Genomic DNA, 18,880 nt, shown 5'->3' with positions numbered 1-18,880 from the left:
GTGGCTAAAAGAGTCCTCTCAGGAATTTCATTTAACATTCTTGCTCTAATTAGGCATCTAGAGTGAAAAACAATATGAAGAAATACTGGTTTAAAATTGTTTCAGCCCCAAAGGAGAAGAGGAGGGGGAAAAACCCACCAGAAAGTCACATTGCGCCACCTACTGGTACAATAGCAGGGAAAAAAGTGGATTTACTCAAGATGGGTGAAACTCACTGGTATTGGTTCCCAATGGTTTCTACAAGGCTTTCTGATGCATTCAGTTTTCAAGGGGTTGTCTAAAACCTGACATTTATTTCAAATCTTGTCAGATCATCAAGAGATTCAGGCTCCTCATCACCCTTTTGCTTTTAATGCTTTTCTTGGGTGAGGGCAGAGAGTGGTGTAGGGGCATTCTCTTTCCTTATTTTAGCATCTTTAGGGAAAGTTGATTCATTCATGCCTCAACCTTACCAAAAAAGAAAGGGCCAGATTTTTTAAAAGTATTTAGGCTTCTAGTGGGATTTTCAAAAGCATCTAGGAGCCAATTATCCATTGAAATCAATGAGTTTTAGGCACCTAAATTCCTTTGAACATTCCTTTAGGTGCCTAAATCCCTTCAAAAATCTGTCTCTAAAGAACTTGGTAATTCCTAGAGGAAAGGATTGAACAGCGTATCTGATGGCATAAATGGATGCCCTTGGGCGACAGCTTATTCTGCAATTCATCTTGCTCTATGCTCTTCTGCAACCCAACCTCCACCCCCTATATTTAGCTTCAGTTTGTTTACATAAGATGAAGATTTGAGAAATACCTTTGTAATGGAAGAGTAGTAATAAAAAATAAAAAATAAGCCATTTTCGGCATCACTTGACTGTGCTTCCTATGGGCACAGCACTTCTTAGTGCACCAAAATGGCTACATACAGGAAGGAGAGTATAGCATGCATGTTTCACCATGCATGTTGGTCTGACGCAGTAGGGAGCCATTGACTTCCTGCTGAATTGAAGAGCCCTTTGTAAAATATTTGTTCCCCATGTAGGTACTTATAGACTATAATCAAGTCACCCCTTAAACTTCTCTTTGCTGTGCAAAATAGATAGAGTTTCTTGAGTCTATCACAGGAGTGGGCAAACTTTTTGGCCTGAGGGCCACATCTGGGTATGGAAATTATATGGCGGGCCATGAATACTCATGAAACTGGGGGTTGGGGTGCCAGAGGGGGTGAGGGCTCCGGCTGGGGGTGTCGGCTCTGCGGTGGGGCCAGAAATGAGGAGTTCAGGGTGCGGGAAGGGGCTCCGGGCTGGGGCAGGGGGTTGGGGTGCAGGGGTGTGTGTGTGAGGGCTCTGACTGGAGGTGTGGGCTCTGGGGTGGGGATGAGGGGTTGGGGGTGCAGGAGGGTGTTCCAGGCTGGGACCAAGGGGTTCAGAGAGCAGGAGGGGGATCAGGGCTGGGGCAGGGGGTTGGGGTGCGGGAAAGGGTTAGGGGTGCAGGCGCTGGGCAGCACTTACCTCAAGCAGCTCCCGGAAGCAGCAGCAGGTCCCCCCTCCATCTCCTACATGGCAGCGCAGCCAGGCGGCTCTGGGCACTGCCCCGTCCACAGACGCCACCCCGGCCAATGGGAGCTGCGTGGGCAGTGTTTGGGGCAGAGGCAGCGTGTGGAGCCCCCTGGCTGCCCCTACACGTAGGAGCCAGAGGGGGGACATGCCGCTGCTTCCGGGAGCCGCGCAGAGCCACGGCATAAGTGGAGCGGGGCAAGCCCCCAGCCCCATTCTCGGCTGGAGCACTGGAGCAGGGCAAGCCCCAGACCCCACTCCCTGGAGGGAGCTCGAGGACCAGATTAAAACGTCTGAAGGGCCAGATGCGGCACCATATTTTTATTTGCAATATGGGTCTATCTCGTTCCTTGGCTACTATATTTTCCAACAAAAGATAATTGCTAATTTTCCTAATTTTGAAAGCATATTTATGTATTTGTTTACATATGTCTATGCATTTGTAGGGCGCTCTTCATCATAGTGCCAGTATATAACATATCAAATATATTAATAAATCGGAACAATGAATAAGCCATTTTCTGCATCTTTACTTTATTTATCTATATCGGGCCACATTTTTAAAAACAGCCTTAGTTTTTATGCCTGCAATTAATCATAGGCACAATTTGGTTCACTTAGACATCTATATACCTAGCTGTGTCTGCAAATACTTTTGAGTGCCAGACTGTACCCCCAAACTGCAGGAGTAAATATGAAGAGCCAGTTAAGACTGGGCTGAAGAGCTGGCCCCAGATGATGTATGCACATATTGGTATCCCCTTTTTTAGTTATGAAATTAAAATCAGATTAAATGTTATTATGTGATTGCTCCCTTTGCCTGGGCAGAAACCAAGTTTAATCCTCATGCAGCCCCAGTGAAGTCAACGCAGCTGCATGGGGGTCAATCCTCAGAACAATTTATGTCAGACAGAGGGTGCCCAACATTTGCATGTGCTAGATAGAAGTTGAACTATTTTGACGTCTGTAGTGTAACGAATAATATTTTCACACAGGCAAAAACTATTTTGAGCTTTAAAAAAAAATTGCTAAAGGAAGCCTGCCACTTTTAAACCAGTCTGTCTTTTCCCTCTGGAGAACTTATGTGACCACAAAGCTAAACAAAAATCCTTCAGACCTGAATAACAGAGCAGTGGTGTCAGCCTAAGTGAAACTAATTTTGATTTATTCCATGGAAAGCTAAGCAGATGGCTTCTGCTCAGTTTACACAAATACAAGTTGTGCTGCTTGACAGGTTTGGCTCCTCTGCATGATGGATATCGAATCGGATGTGGCCAAGTGGTAAGAAAAACACTTTGGAAAGTATTTATTTTTGGATGCTGTTATGTAACTGAATAACAGAGATCAAAAAGAAGTTTGTTTCTCTTGAACTTGTGTCTGTTCTGTCAAAATCTTTAACTGTGATTCTAAAAAAATGCTTTAGTGAATTCTGTGCTGATAAAAGGTGAAGAAAAGAATGAATGCAAAGTACAGTAGCAATGCAGGCTCCCCCCAGACTGCCAACAGGAGTGCCAGCTGCAGCAGTGGTTTTGTGACGTGGACACGATGGCCAAAATTTTCAAAACTGGGTGCCTGAAGTTAGGCTCCCAAGTCCATATTTAGGTCCTTAAATAAGTGGTGTGATTTTCTGAAGTGCTGAACACTAAGAATCTAAAGTTCAATAGAAGCTGTTGGATGCTAAGGACTGAAAAATAGGGGTACTTATTTAGGGACATGGACATAAGAACCTAACTTTAGGCACCTATTTATTTTAAATCTTGGGGTGGGATCTTCAGAAGCACCTAAATGACTGATGTTCCTAAGGCACTTTTAGGTGCTTGAGAAAAATCCCCTCCTTGACCTTTGCCATAAAGAACTGAAATGAGATGCATATTGAACAAGCAAACTCAGATGGAAGCAATTGTTATTCACTACTAGCCTGAATCACATTCACACCAGTGACTTAATGTTGAAAGGTTCCATAATACATTACCAGTTCCCCAAGCCATTCAGTTCCCACCACTTGTTACTTGTAAACATGATGGTAGATTCTGAAGTACCCACCATTTTCTACAAAGTGGTTGGGAAGTGAATAGTACAGAACTAATCTGCATAGGGCCGTTCCCCCGAATTAGGGGTCCGTGCTCCTGGTGTGGCATGGAGGTAGATTCCAGGGGAGCTCCTTTTGGAGCAGCCAAAGGAGCTGGGGCAGGTGTGAAGCAAGAGGTTCTGTAGCTATGGAAAAGCTACTCTCCACCTCACTTCAGGGGAATCACAGAAGAGGCTGTGGACACTGGGCTCAAGTAACCTGCAAAGAACAGCCCTTAGTCATTCCACAACCTAGAGGTAAGAACTCTTCCCTCCTGACTTTCTTTGCATCTGCTCATGAAATGAAAAACAAGCAGAGAAAGCAGCTTCTTGGGATTATTCTTAATGATTTATATTTTCCTCCCTGACAGTAAAATTAATACCATTGTAACCCCTCACCACGCCAAACTACGTGGGTGTGATCCAAAGCCCATGCAAGTCAATGGCAAGATAACGATTTCAGTGGACTTTGGATTGGGCCCCATATCACTAGAATCATAAATATTGTTTTAAATTCTTATTTTGAAAGAGCTGTTTTGCCAGAAACATCTGCTGATGTTGCCTTTTTTTTCTACTTTCTATCTTTAGGCTGACAGTGTGTGGTTTTCTGTTGTTTTCTGAGAACGCTACCCAGAATGTTAGTTTTGTTTTTACTAATTATCCTGGGTGATCACATAATGCTTTTCTTGGTTAATAATTGGCATTTTGTCAACGACAGGAGACAGAGTCATTGTAGGAAAGCATATGTGATAGTTTTATCAGGCAAGCAGCAGATGTGGGAAGATGGCATTGATTCCTAAGTGGGGAGGCAGAGAAAATGACCATCCTGACTTTTTGTGCATTCTGTTCTCCTTGACCTAATTTTTCTACTATTCTCTGCTTTTGAAATCCTTAGATGTAGGCATAGAAGCTTGTCACATGAACTGAGTCTAAATGGAGGTGACTTATGGCATAATTAATATAGTAATTAGAAAACTAGTTAAAAGAACCTTTTCCCAGGTAACATATATGTGTGTGTCGCTAATTAGCTATGCATTTCTAATTTGCCCTTTGTCATATTATCTAGGCTGTAATGTAGATAGCATCGTATCATCCACACGTATTTACATTGTGTAGGAATATACTATAGTTCAGAATATATGAAAGCACTTAAGTACTTTGTGGATCGGGACCAGAACACTTAGCACCTAGAAAGACTGACCATTGTGTGAGTAAACCAAAAAACATGAGTCATTTTTTATGTTGGGAAAAAAATATTTTCCACAAAATTCACTCAATGGGTTGTTCTCCTTTCCTGTTAAAGGATGGACTGAGACCAAGTATGTAAAGTTTCAACCTAAAAAGAAAATTTTATCAGAAAGTATGAGCAACTGAAAACGGGTCCTTAATGGAAGTGGGTTTGCAACTTAAAATACAGTGTTTGCTAACAGATGGATTTGGGTGGTGTCTTGATGTGTGAAACCAACTCAAACCACAAGTTACATTTAACTAAATAAAAGCAACAGAGAGTCCTGTGGCATCGATGTTTCTCATCTCTTTCGTGTTTCCAAGCTTGTAATGCAAAGAAAAAAACAGTCATACATTATTTGGCAGACACTGGACTGTTTGTAGTTTATAACAATATTTGCTTCTAAAAGTAATGTTAGTAAATGATGGTAAGATGAACCATTGTTTTTTAGCAATACAAAAATAAAGACCTAACACAATATTTGATATTTTTTTCTATCAATCATTCTGATAACTTTGTTGGTGGATGCAGGGGTGGAAAGAGCTAATTCATAAAAACACAAAGTAATAAATATACTACTGTAAATGTGGACTAAATCCTTTGGCTACATGGTACTACTTCAGATTTACACTAGTGTTTTAGAGCAGAACTTGCCCTCAAAAAAGTGATGAAGTACTCCTTTGTACTGTACATATGCTCAATACTGTTTTATTAAGGTGCCTTCTTAACTGCATCCCCAATATTTACAATACTCCTCATCTGAGCATGAAAAAGTGTGATTCTATGCGCTTGTCATTTTCCTCTTAGATCAAGTAACATCATGGCTCCTCAATGTTCCTTCTTCCATCCCCACTTTCACTGGTTTTTTTTTTCTTTTATTCATCTCCCTGTTATCTTGGCAAGTCCAATGACTGACATTTCCTTGATACATTCATTCTGAGTAGCTTGCCCTGTTGTTTCATTTATCAGCTATTTGTTTGAAAGGAATTAACTATTCATCCGTATTTGTTACAAACTAATAAAATAAGTGCAAATTTTTAGCAGGTTTATTATTGTATCAGGTATTTCTCATAAAGTATAATTTAGTTAGGAATTTTTATCATCAAAGCAGGAAATGTCTTTGACTTTTCCATGCTTAGTTAAAACTTTAAAATGCTATTGACAATTCTTGGAAGCTTTTTATTGGAGGGGGAGCGAATTTATTTAGAACCAATTCTTCTTATCATTTTTTTTTCTTTTCAGGCATTATCTATTTTTTTCTTTTTATTACAGGGGACATTTGCATTAATAAAGTTCATTTGGATCTGCTGGTTATTCTCCATCTGAAGTCACAGTCTTCTATTTGTGACTTCACAATGAGTTGTGGTGGAGTCGATGACTGTGACACGGAAGAAATACAAGCAGATGAATGTTAAGAAACTAAATTCCAAACTTGTGAGAGAGTGGGGATTTCCTTAAAGCCCAGTGCATTCTGGGGCATGAGTTCAAGAGCCCGCCAAGGGTTTTAAGGCCAACCAAGTGGTATTAATAGCAGAGGAAGCACAAGCCCTTTCCACTTATACTGTTGCAGAAAGGGGTAAAGGCAAGCAGAACACCAATTCTTCAGAAGATGCCTGATAATGAAGATTTGGACTCAGCAGGTCTACTTTGCTGGCTCACTGAATAAATGGAATAGGTGAGGCAGACCAATCAGATATCAAAGAGCCAAGAGTAAGCCTGCTGACCGCTGCCTGAAGACCCTAAAAAGGAAAGGATGATAGGAGCAATTGAATCTGCTCCACCAGAAGACAAGTGACCAGAGGGAGGGGAAGGAAAATCTGAATGAGTCATCAGTTTTGTAACAAATACAATCTTGCCAAGTGAACTTTAGCTTTGAGTATTCAGATTCCCATAAACCCTAAAGTTGGAGGTCATAAAACCAGGCAACTCACACAATATAAGATTGTCCAAAACTCACTATGAACCAATACAGCTCGTGTTCACACAGCCCAAGAATTAACACACCCTTATTTGCAAGAATAGCCATTCCAAGCTATAACTGGATCCCCAGGGTACAACCTGGAACTGGGGTACCGCTGTGCCCTCTTAACTCTGCAGCTTGGGTTGTCTCTCACAATGCTTTGCTAATGACAAGCAGCAAACCCCTCCGGGCGCTATCATCATTCAGTACAACAGCATGTGGACCCCACACCCAGCTAGATTGAATGAGCCACTCACAAATCACACAGAGAAAGGCACCAGTCTGTTCCCCCCAACTTCACACCCTTGTACCCCCAGAACTATACCAGTTTGCCCTGGTCAGAAGCCTGACCAGTGTAAGTTCATTACCCAATCCGCCCCTCCCTCGATGTGGAAAGGACAGACACTAGCCTTTGTGACCTGAGCTGAGATTTCCCAAGCACTTCAACCAAAACACACTGTTTTAAGTAAAATATAAAACAGATTTATTAACTACAAAAAGATAGATTTTAAATTATTATAAGTGGGAGGCACAAAAGGTCAGAGATGGTTACCCAAGAAAATAAAAGGTAAGCACGCAATCTAAATCTTAAACCTTATTAGACTAGGCAGTATTTGAATCAAGCAATTTTCTCACCCCACTGGATGTTGCAGGTCAGTTATAGTTCTTAAAACACAGGCTTCCCCTTTAAGCTTAAAACCAGTCTCCTCAGTTCAAGTCTTTCTCTTCCCAGTGTTCTTGTTGCTTCCAGCGTAGGTGGGGGAGGAGAAAGGTCAAAGCATGATGCCACTGTCCCCTATTTTATATCCTCAGTCCATGTGCTTGGAAAACACTAGCCCAGACATGTCCTGGTGGCAGGGGCGGCTCTATGTTTTTTGCCGCCCCAAGCAGGGCAGTCAGGCGGCCTTCGGCGGCATGCCTGCGGGCGGTCTGCGGTCACACGGATTCGGCGGCGTTTCTGCGGGTGATCTGCCGGTTCTGCGCCTTCAGCTTACCCGCCGTCAAATTGCCGCCAAAACCACGGGACTGGCGGACCTCCTGCAGGCACGCCACCGAAGGCCGTCTGACTGCCGCCCTCCCAGCGACCGGCAGGCCGTCCCCCCCACGGCTTGCCATCCCAGGCACACGCTTGCTGCGCTGGTGCCTGGAGCCGCCCCTGCCTGGTGGGCTTTGTTGAGTCACAGAGTTGAGCAATCCCTCATTGTGTGATGCTTTTGCAGCCCTCTTACAGTATTGTAAACCCCTTGTTTACAACTTCCCTGCTGGGAGTGGATCACCACCTAGCAGTAGAGACTCTCAAACTTACAACATATTTCAGTAACAACCATACAGCAAAATCCCATAACTTCATATACAGTAATGATATATATATTTGGATAGAACAATGAGTTTCAGCAGATCATGACCTTTCACATGATATCTTATATGGCATGTTTTGTATGAAATATATCATAATTATGACAGGAGTGAGTATGGGGATTCCAGGGTGCTGCTTTGAGGTACAAAGTGTCATAGAAGCACATTGCTATTCTTAGCTCTTATGAAACTACAATGTATTATTACTATATATTCCATAATGATAACAATAAATTAGTATTTATTTACTTACTGTGTATCGTAAAATATTACAGTAGACCCACAGACTTTCATACCAATGATAACACGGTACCCTTGTCACTTTCTACTTATTGTTCAATCATTTTCACAGTCCTGTGGGTAAGGAGAAAATGACTCACTCTTAGATTCACCAAGCAGGGTTAAAGTAAAGAAATGGTTGCAACCATGCTTAGCACAAGTAAAATATCTAACTAATACCACATTAGAAAACATCTCCGACAATAATGGCCATTTTGTAATGTCTTGGCATGATCACATGGAATCACAGAGTGGTGGTGATGTGGTTTTCTTTATTTTCCATTGGTACTCATTGAGTTCTTATTCTGATTAACTTTTTTTCCCTTTCCCTTTTACATTATTGGAAGCAGAAGGCGATGCCCCTGGCTCCTGTACCGTTGGTAAGCTTGATTCATTTGTCCTTTGCTTTTTTTTTTTTTGATAGTTGAATGTTTCTTGCCTATATGAATACATCCAGAGGGACATCGAAAGTTTAAATGCATGCAACTAATGAATGAAAATTAGCAAAATTCTGCTCTCATTTACACCAGTTTAAATCTGAAATTGACTCAGTTGTCTTAAAGTTCTACCCTTATACCCGTACATCCCTATTGACAGCAGACTAGTGGCAAAGTAGGGAATAAAACTCAGGTCTCCTAAGTCCCATTTTAGTGCTTTATCTACCAGGCTATACTGCCTGAAGGTTTGGGAATTGTTTTTTAATATAGCATGTTCTTAAGTGCTTTGCTGGATCATGGCTTTATTTAGGATCCTATATAGGTACCTAACTCTAGGCACCCAATCTTGAAAAAAAAATTCATTCACTTTTGTTTATTTTGACTATTTAAAACTTTAATTGTAGAACCTCGGGGGTGGGGAGGGTACCAGGAGCCTTTTTCCCTCCATCTCTCTTGTGTCCTGACCCACCACAATCTCTGACATTGTGACAAAGGGGGAATCCCAGGAGTCAGTGGTGATGTTTTTAGGAAGTTATAGGTGTTTGTAAACAGTTTATCGTCAAAGCTGTTATGAAAATTTTACTATAGCATTAGCTATCAAGTAATCTCTATAATAATAAGTATTTTTGTCCAACCTTCCATCGGAGGATTTCAAGGCAATTAATAAATTGATTAGCTGTTACACAGCATTCATTGGCCAGATTTTGCTCTCCGTTATTCTGGCTTTACATAACTATTACTGATATCAGAAACTGGCCCAATATCTTCAAAGTGGTGAACACACATTAATTAATCCACTAGAAATCAGCACTCTAGCTATGAGTACTGTATATACTCGTTCATTAGCTTGTTTGTTTATAAGCCGACCCCCCAAGATGGATAGGTAAAAATAGCAAAAACTGTATGACCCTTTCATAAGCCACCCTATATTTCAGGGGTTGGCAAACTTTGGCTCCTGGCCCGTTAGGGTAAGCTGCTAGTGGGCCTGGACTTTTTGTTTACCTGGAGGGTTCACAGGCACGGAGCCCCTCAGTTCCCAGTTGCCGCGGTTTGCCATTCCCAGCCAATGGGTGCTGCAGGAAGTGACCAGTTTGCCTTTCCCAGCCAAAGGGAGCTGCGGGAAGTGGTGCCACTTCCCGCAGCTCCCATTGGCTGGGAACGGCAAACCGCGGCCACTGGAAGCTGAGGGGCTCTGTGCCTGCGGACGCTCCAAGTAAACAAAATGTCCCGACCTGCCAGCGGCTTACCCTGACGGGCCGGGAGCCAAAGTTTTCCAACCCTGCTATATTTTAAAAGCTGGCATCACAAGAAACACTCAAAAGTTTTGCTAGAATTATTTTAATGTAATCTAATGAAAGACCTGTTGTTGTTATAATAATAACTGAACAAATATGTATTCACCTTCAAAATTACAGTCAATATTTAAAATCAGTAAATGGATATTTAAAACAAGTAACTTAGAACAATATGAGACTTTAAAAAGTCTTAAAATCCTTCAAAGTCTGAATCCGTCTCTGATTCACCAAACAGTTCATTAAACTCGGCTTCAGTCACAGCTGCACCTGCATTGTCATCATAGATGTTGGCAGTGTCGTCTTCAGACTCAGATTCCTTCTCATCATCAGCCTCTGTTGTGTCATCGTCAAATATGGCATCATCTTCTGACCCATCGAGTGCATTGCTGATACAGCATTTCCTAAATGATTTTTCAATCATTTCCGAGGGAATGGACACCCATGCGTCCTTGATCCACTGGGAGACCAGATTGATTTCGGGCTTCATAAGATTCCCACCTTTTGTCAACTTCGCCATGCCTGAACACATCCATTCAGACCACATTTTGCATAGCCTGTCTTTAAAGGGTTTGTTCAGGCAGACATCAAGCGGTTGTAGAACTGAAGTTAAGCCTCGAGGTATTACAGCCAAAGTAGTTTTCATATTTTTGGCCACATTTTTCACCTCATCCATCTTGTGTGCCCTGAACATGTCCCAAACGAGCATAGCAGGTTTCTTTAAAAGTGCTCCTCTTATTCCACACTTTTTCCAGCCATTCAATAGTCCCACTTTCATCCATCCATCCCTTTTTGTGTGCACGTATGATGACACCAGCAGGAAATTTCATGTTTTTAGGCAAAGTTTTTCTTTTAAAAATAACAACAGGAGGGAGCTTTGATTGATTTGCAAAACACAATAAAACCACCATAAAATGGATCTTTTCATGGCCAGTGGTTTTAATTAAAACTGTTTTTTGACCAACACTGGTTACCATTATATTGCTCGGGAGAGCGAATGTCATCGGTGTTTTATCCATATTTCCTATTTGTGACAGTTCAAATGCATATTCCTTTCGATATTTTATAATAAACCTTTGGAAAGATTCGATTTTTTTCTTCCAGATCTCTCGGCAGCTTTTGTGCTATCTTTGTTCGCTGACGAAGACAGAGACCATGATGGTTCATGAAGCGAGTACACCAACCTGCTGATGCGACAAACATCGATGGCTTTACTGACTTGTATTTGTCATCTTTCGACATTTGCAGAACACACAGACGAATTCCATTTCTAGTGACAATGTACCCATTTTGTCAACATTCAACAACCCAATTACTGAGATCTTTCTCCAGCTCAGGAAATGAATCGCACCTCGTTGGACATTTTTTCTTGCTTCTTGGCATGTCTTTTAGTGTTGTTTTATTTTTTCACCATTCTTTTACTTGCTTCTCATTGATACAGAATTCACAAGCAGCGGCACAATTATTGTTTGCTTCTGCATATTCAAGTTTGAATGCTGCGTGATAAGCAGACCTTTTTCTTTTGATTTCACCGTTGTTCATTTTAAATACTAGTATGAAAATAGATTATTATTATTGTAGTTTATAGATTTTGTAGGACTTTATATAGGAATGTCACCTGCTTTATCACTGTCAAATTATTATTGTTCTTTGTTTATTTCAAAGCAGCCCTGTAGATTGGCATGTCTGTGGGGATAACAGGCTATTTCAATTTTATTCAGTATTCCATCGATTCTGCGCATTATATTTTCATATTGGCTCGAGATTTATGAGGTCCATTGGTAGAAATGCATAAAGAGATCAAATTACACAGTAGCAGACTGACACCAGTGCTATAGTACTATCGTTCATTGTGTTTTTCTGATTGGCTTGTAAGGCATAGTATTTTGTGAAATGCATGGATCAAATGTCATGCAGATCTGCAGCACTGCTCTTTTAGTATTCCTTTCAAGCCAATGGCGCGCCACTTCCCGCAGCTCCCATTGGGCTGGGAACGGCGAACTGAGGCCACAGGGAGCTGAGGGGCTCCATGCCTGCAGACACTCCAGGTAAACAAAACGACAATGTATTAGATATTCAATTCAATGATTCCATAGAGTTTAAAATCATTAAATTTTGGTGTAGACCCATTTATAAGCCAACCCCCGCTCTTTGATGCGGCACTTTTTTACCAAAAATATTCGGCTTGTGAATATATACAGTATATGTTTTTTATTACTCCTTTTAAATTGCAAACCTACTTGACTCAGTACCTTCTTTCAGAGCACAGAATAGGAACAACAAGTCCTCTCAGACCTGCAATGTGTTTATTCCTGGAGCATTTGGAACCCATTATTGCAACCAAATATGGTAATAGTATTTACTTGTCAACCTATTTAAACTTGATTACTTTACTAAGAAGAGCGTGGATACCCACCATCATTTCCTTCTTGTTCCTTTTATAGACTCTCAGCTGACATTAAAATTAGCAATAATTTTCATACCAGTGCCCTTCTCTCATCTATAAGCTGTGATTCATCAATTCTGGAACCACTGAAAAGACAAAAAAAAATTGTTTTACTAAGCTGAAGGTCTACCCTTCAGGCTTGAAAATTCACAGAATATTTTGAACATCAAAATCTCAATACATGTTTAAATGCTAGGAGTGAGGATTGTGAAGTTTGTGGTTTCTGCTCTTGCTTTGGCTTTATGTAACACAAAACCAACTTTTATATTTTTAACAGGGCTTTGGAGCTGTGCTCCGGAGCAAGCTCCAGGCAAAAACCTGCAGCTCCACTGCTCCGGAGCTGCTCCGCACTCCAGCTCTGGGCTCCGCTCCAAAGCCCTGATTTTTAAACTGAACATTCCAGTTCATATAAACTAGTCAGTGGTTTGGGGTATTTTGGAAACAATAACTGAAAGAGGGTGTTGTTTCATTCTGAAAGGCAGTGGTAAATTTTGTTCAACAAACTTTCTATACTGATTTTAGTATATGGCTAGACTATGCACACAACTAAGGCATTCTGACTTGACAGATCAAATATAACCGAAAATGATGCTTCCACAGGAGTAATTTAGTCAATGGTCCGTGTGTTAAGTATTCTGTAGGGACTTGATATCGTTGGCCTCATCTAAAGCCAATTGAAGTCAATGGGGGACTTTTTATTGACTTCAGTGGGCTTTAGCTCAGACCACATGGGAGCACAAAATCAGTCAGAAATATGCATTTTAAAATGTCCTTTTCTACAGTTTTAATGATAAACCATAAAGACTGACACAGAGCATTATGGATAATGAAATAAAGGATACGTATTGCAAAAAAGACTATCTGTACATTTTCATGATATCTAAGATGCTCATATTTTCAAGCTGAAAAATCAGGCACTAGTCTATCAATATTTTTAAGAGTGCAAAATATTCACTCAAAAGACAATTATACTTTTTTAAAAGTATATTGGTGTCACTACTACCAGCTTCTGACTCAACAGCAACATATGCATATTTTGGAGGATTTTTCCCTCATAAAATATTAATGTTCTGAGTGAATCTATCATGAAACAATAAACAGGTGTCTTAACCTTTATTTTGAGCAAATGAACAGTTCTGATAGTATATAAACTCATCAGAATTTTTTCTTTTCACTCCAGACATTGTTCATCACACTGAACACTCATTCCCCTGGATTGTTTGCTCCTGGTAAACACAGAGCAAATTCAACTTAGTATGGCACTATGTCCTGAACAAACATTTTATTATAAAGAAAAAATCTGAACATGTTGACTGATTAAATGAAAAACCAGTATATCCCAGGTATCTCAAAAAGAAGTTCCTGGGATACCAAAACATCATATGAAAAAACAGGCCATTTCTGGAAAAAGCAGGATATAGGGTTTTGTTAACAGTAGCTCAAATTGGAAAAAATAATTTCAGTGGTTCTCAACTCTCAAGCACTTCCATGAGATTTTTCTTAAAATAAATGTTTAAAAAACAAAACAGAAGACATTTGCACCCAAAGTACATTCTGTATACACTATTCATATATTTTCCTCCTGTAATACTACATGTTTAGTTAATTAAAATTAACTATTTCCATTCAGTACATCTGAATGTACTTGAGCATTATCATTCTCATTTTACAGCAAGAAAAACTGAGGCACACAGCTAGTTAGTAATTTGCTCAAGGTCATACAGCAAGCCATTGACAGAACTATGACTAGAACCAACGATTCCTAACTCCCAGTTACTTGCCCTAAGCACTAAACATATTCTGTTCTTTCAAATGTGTAAAGAGTAGCAGGTTCCTACCAAAAGCAAATAAAGCACACCAATTAAGCAACAAAAAAGAATATTATAAATGCCTTTCACAATAGTGTATCTGAAATTATAGTGAATCCATCAAGTTTAGATAAAATTAATGTTGCTTACTACCAACAACTTGAAGCACAACTTTACTTAGTAACATTTTTTCAGTTATTTCATATCTTTTAATGATGGTAATATCTCACTTTCATGTTTTAGTTGCAATCTGTCCTGTAAAAATTACAGAAGTTAATTGGACATCATTTCTTACAGCAGAAGACTACTCCTCTGATTAATAAATGTAATATAAGCATCAAAAAGGGAGAGGGACATCAACTGAACAGAAAATTACCTCTGTCGCCCTGGACAAGTTATCTACCAGCTCTAGGCCTCAGTTCCCTGATTATAAAATGAAGATAATAATTCCTCAGAGGGGTGTAGTTAATTAGTTAATAATCTACCATAAAGTACTTTGAACATGAAAACCACTGCAAAAATTGTGGAGACCCCTAACATGGATTTAGTTTAATTGTGCAAGGGGCTCGCATTCCATGGTGATGAACACAATATAAACATCTAGATATGAGGTTCTCAAACTTCAATACATCGAGACCCCCTTCTGACAACAAAAATTGCTACACGACCCCAGGTGGGGGGACCAAAGTCTGAGCCTGCCTGAGCCTTGCCGTCCCAGACACAGGGGCCAGAGCCAAAGCCAAAGCCAGAGCCCCACTGCTCTGGATGGGAGAGACAAAGCCAAATCCCAAGGGCTTCAGCCCCAGGCAGGGGGCCTGTACCCTGAGGCCCTCCCCCCCCCCCACACACACACACACGCACTCAGTCCTGAAGCCCTTGGGCTTTGGCCCCGGCCAGTGGGGCTCAGGCTTCGGCCCTGGGCCCCAGCAAGACTAATACCAGCCCTTGGCAACCCCAGTTTGACAACTGATCTAGATAGATGGCTATGTTAGATTGGATAAAGTGCTAACTACTAATGTGCTTTCACAGGAGAATTGTACAACTCCATTTTTAAATGGCTGCTATGGAAAGAAAAAGATCTAATAATAAGGGCCAGATTCTCGCTTACGCTAAGGCCCCTTTACACTACCACAGTGGTGTAAAGAAACTTAACTGTAAATAAGAATCTGGACCTAAAACTGGTATGGTTTTTTAATGTGCAAAAAACAGTATAAACTCTCTAAACTAGTGTCAAACTCATACATATTTTGCTGTGAGAAAAACAGTGCTTTTACTTTATCATGTCATTTCATGTATGCTTCTAAAAATAAATAACATTTATTTTATCCTGCTGCTTTGGTTTTGTGTTTTTGCTTAATATGTGGTGCACAATATTAGTTTAAACAAACCTTGGGAGGGTCTAAGTTTCAGTTTTATTCAGCACTAACCAAAACATGTGCTCATTTGTCCATATTAGGGCTGTTGATTAATCGCAGTGAACTCACTCGATTATCTCAAAAAAATTAATCGTGATTAATCATGCTGTTAAACAATAGAATACAAATTGAAATGTATTAAATATTTTTGATGTTTTTCTACATTTTCAAATATATCTATTTCAATTACAACACAGAATACAAAGTGTACAGTGCTTACTTTATATTTATTTTTATTACAAATATTTGCAGTGTAAAAAACAAAAGAAATAGTATTTTTCAATTCACCTAATACAAGTTCTGTAGTACAATCTCTTTATCATGAAAGTTGAACTTACAAATGTATTGTAAGCCCTAAGTTATATATTTGAATATATAGAAAAACATCAAAAATATTTCAATAAATGGTATTCTATTATTTTAATAGCGTGATTAATCATGATTAATTTTTAATTGCTTTACAGCCCTAGTCCAAACAAGTTCCAAAATATTATAAACAAGGGACCTCAATGATTTCAAGTTCTTTCAAATTATTCTAGGGCTAGTAATCTTTAGCTCTCCATTTTCTGAGTTAACAATGACAGGTTTCAGAGTAGCAGCCGTGTTAGTCTGTATCCACAAAAATAACAGGAGTACTTGTGGCACCTTAGAGACTAACAAATTTATTAGAGCATAAGTCAGACTTGGTAAGACAACTCCCACCTGTTCATGCTCTCTGTATGTGTGCATATATATCTCCTCAATATATGTTCCACTCTATATGCATCCGAAGAAGTGGGCTGTAGCCCACGAAAGCTTATGCTCTAATAAATTTGTTAGTCTCTAAGGTGCCACAAGTACTCCTGTTATTTTTGAGTTAACAATAATAATCATTTTACACTTTAGCTCTAAGCCAAACAATGGCATGTGTAATTAAGTATTCCTGGCTTTATTGGACCTGATTCTCCCCTCTGTTATACCAGATTAAACTCAGCACCACAGAGTGCAGGATCAGAGCTTCCTAACTTCAGCTGGGCTATTTGCGCAAGCATGGTGACCCAGTTCCGGCCCAATGTTTGTAATGTGTGATATAAGGGCACTTACTGCAATCAGACACTCTCCAGCGTGAGAGCAGAAAATACCAGACATACCAACTCTTGCCAGTTTATTGGATTTCTAACTGAAAGTAAGCCTCACTCATGATAGAACTCTCAAATCTCAGGAATTTTTTTTCTACTGGCGTGATTCACATGAAGCTTCTCATAAATTGACAAGAAGAAATCTTGTGCAGCTTCCTTGTGTTCAGAAGACATAATCTGGCATGTGAACAATCACGGCTCCTAGGGGGTTAGCTGAGCAACAGGCATGTGTGTAGTCAGCTTTTGCATTGGACTCAGCGTCAGCGGCATCTCTGTTGAGCTCCCTGTTTGTGTCCCAGTAGCTGGGGTGGGGCTGGACCAGGCCAGACTTAGGGGTTGGAGACGTGGGTGACTGCCCAAGGCACTGAGGTCAGGGGGGCGCCATCAGAGTACTGCCTGTGTGGGAGTGAGTGCAGGCAAGCCTGGGTCTGGAGGCCCTATCCAGCCAGGTGGGGAGCGGGCAATGCCACCCAGAGCTGCCAGCCTGGCCAGGAGAGGCAGGCAGCAGGACTCACCTCTGCGTAGTCAGTGGGCCAACCCTGGGTCCTTCCCTTTCCATGCGCAGTAAGGTCAGGGTGTGTATGGCTGAGGGAGCCCCCAGGCTCAGAAACTCATCCCTGAGCAGCCCGGCCTGAGTGGCCAGAGAGCAGCAGCTGCTGGCCAGGCGCCCAGCTCTGAAGGCAGCACCGCCACCAGCAACAGTGCAGAAAGAAGGGTGGCATGGTCTGGTATTGCCACCCTTCCTTCTGCATTGCTGCTGCTGGCAGTGCTGCCTTCAGAGGTGGGCACCAGACCAACAGCCACCGCTCTCTGGCTGCCCAGCTCTGAAGGCAGTGCTGCTGCCAGATACAGCCCAGAAGGCATACCATGCCACCCTTCCTTCTGCACTGCTACTGGTGGCGGCGTTGCCTTCAGAACTGGACACTCAGGCAGCAGCTGCCACTCTCCAGGCACTATGGGGCACCGTGGTCAAGAGGAGCGAGGCTGTGCGAGGTCAGGGCAATGGGATGTTGGGGCAGCAGACCCTGGGAGTGATGGGGAGCCCAGGGAGGCAGCTGCAGCCAGATGGGGCGCTTAGGGAGATAGCGAGATCTATGGGGAGCCAAAAGAGGCGAGGGGGAGGGGTGATGGGGGATGAGTCACGCCATAGTATCAGATATATCACAATTGTGCTTCATCTGATCTATGAGCTAAAAAACAAAGGGCTGATTTTCCATTGCCTTGTACCTAGAGCTGTCCTTTAGACCTATGAAAAATGGGTGTAAGATGTAACAAAACTGGTTTTTATATTCACTTCACTTTACATATGGCACAAAGCAGTGAAGAATCAGCCACATAATCTCCTGTTTCATTGTTCATAGAAGACCCCAACTGTTCAAGGGCCAACCCTGTCTTTGAGAGCTTCCTGTTTAATCAAGACTACCTCAAAGAGCTCAAAGAAGAGTGAATACTTATACTTCCCTTACTTCTATATATGGGCAGAAGATGTTTATCTGACATATCTCGGACAATATGATAGTTTTTTAAGATAATCTGGCAATAACAAGTAGGATTTCTAAAAGATTTTTGTAAAGCATTTTCAGGTGCAGTCATATAGTTTTTGCAAAGAGCTCTGACCTGTTAGAAAGTAAAGAAGCCACTAGTGAGGTTTATAACCATCAATAGATCTATATTGGTTTATGTTTGAAAAAACAGCAACTCGTGATTTATATACCAAATCTCCTGATTATTAATAGTTTGTCTCTTGCTTTATGAGACGGTGGGATTGGCAACACTGATTAATGCCGTAGTTTCCTCATGTGCCTCTGATTCAACTGAGCCTGTTAATTTTTGAAAACCAAGGACTATCTGGCAGAAAAAGGGGCTTGGGGGAGGTGGAAGATGGAGGGCTTTGCTAATGCCAGAGGTGATTCGTGATTGCCTAACTCAGTATTGACAAC

The 18,880-nt window shown here is 41.1% G+C and overlaps 1 long non-coding RNA gene across 1 annotated transcript in view; it reads left to right on the top strand.

Moving 5' to 3' along the window:
- The window catches only part of LOC128832354 (uncharacterized), a 43,272-nt gene extending 27,540 nt beyond the window's left edge, over positions 1-15,732 (top strand). The window contains exons 2-3 of the long non-coding RNA XR_008443970.1: positions 8,775-8,804; positions 11,258-15,732. This is a non-coding gene — a long non-coding RNA (uncharacterized LOC128832354). The remainder of the gene's footprint in view (positions 1-8,774; positions 8,805-11,257) is intronic.
- Positions 15,733-18,880: the final 3,148 nt, after the last annotated feature.

Source organism: Malaclemys terrapin, chromosome 2 (genome assembly GCF_027887155.1).
Source record: "Malaclemys terrapin pileata isolate rMalTer1 chromosome 2, rMalTer1.hap1, whole genome shotgun sequence".
NCBI lineage: Eukaryota > Metazoa > Chordata > Testudines > Emydidae > Malaclemys > Malaclemys terrapin.
Note: the sequence above shows the minus strand (reverse complement) of the source record. Positions and strands in the feature narration are given on the sequence as shown.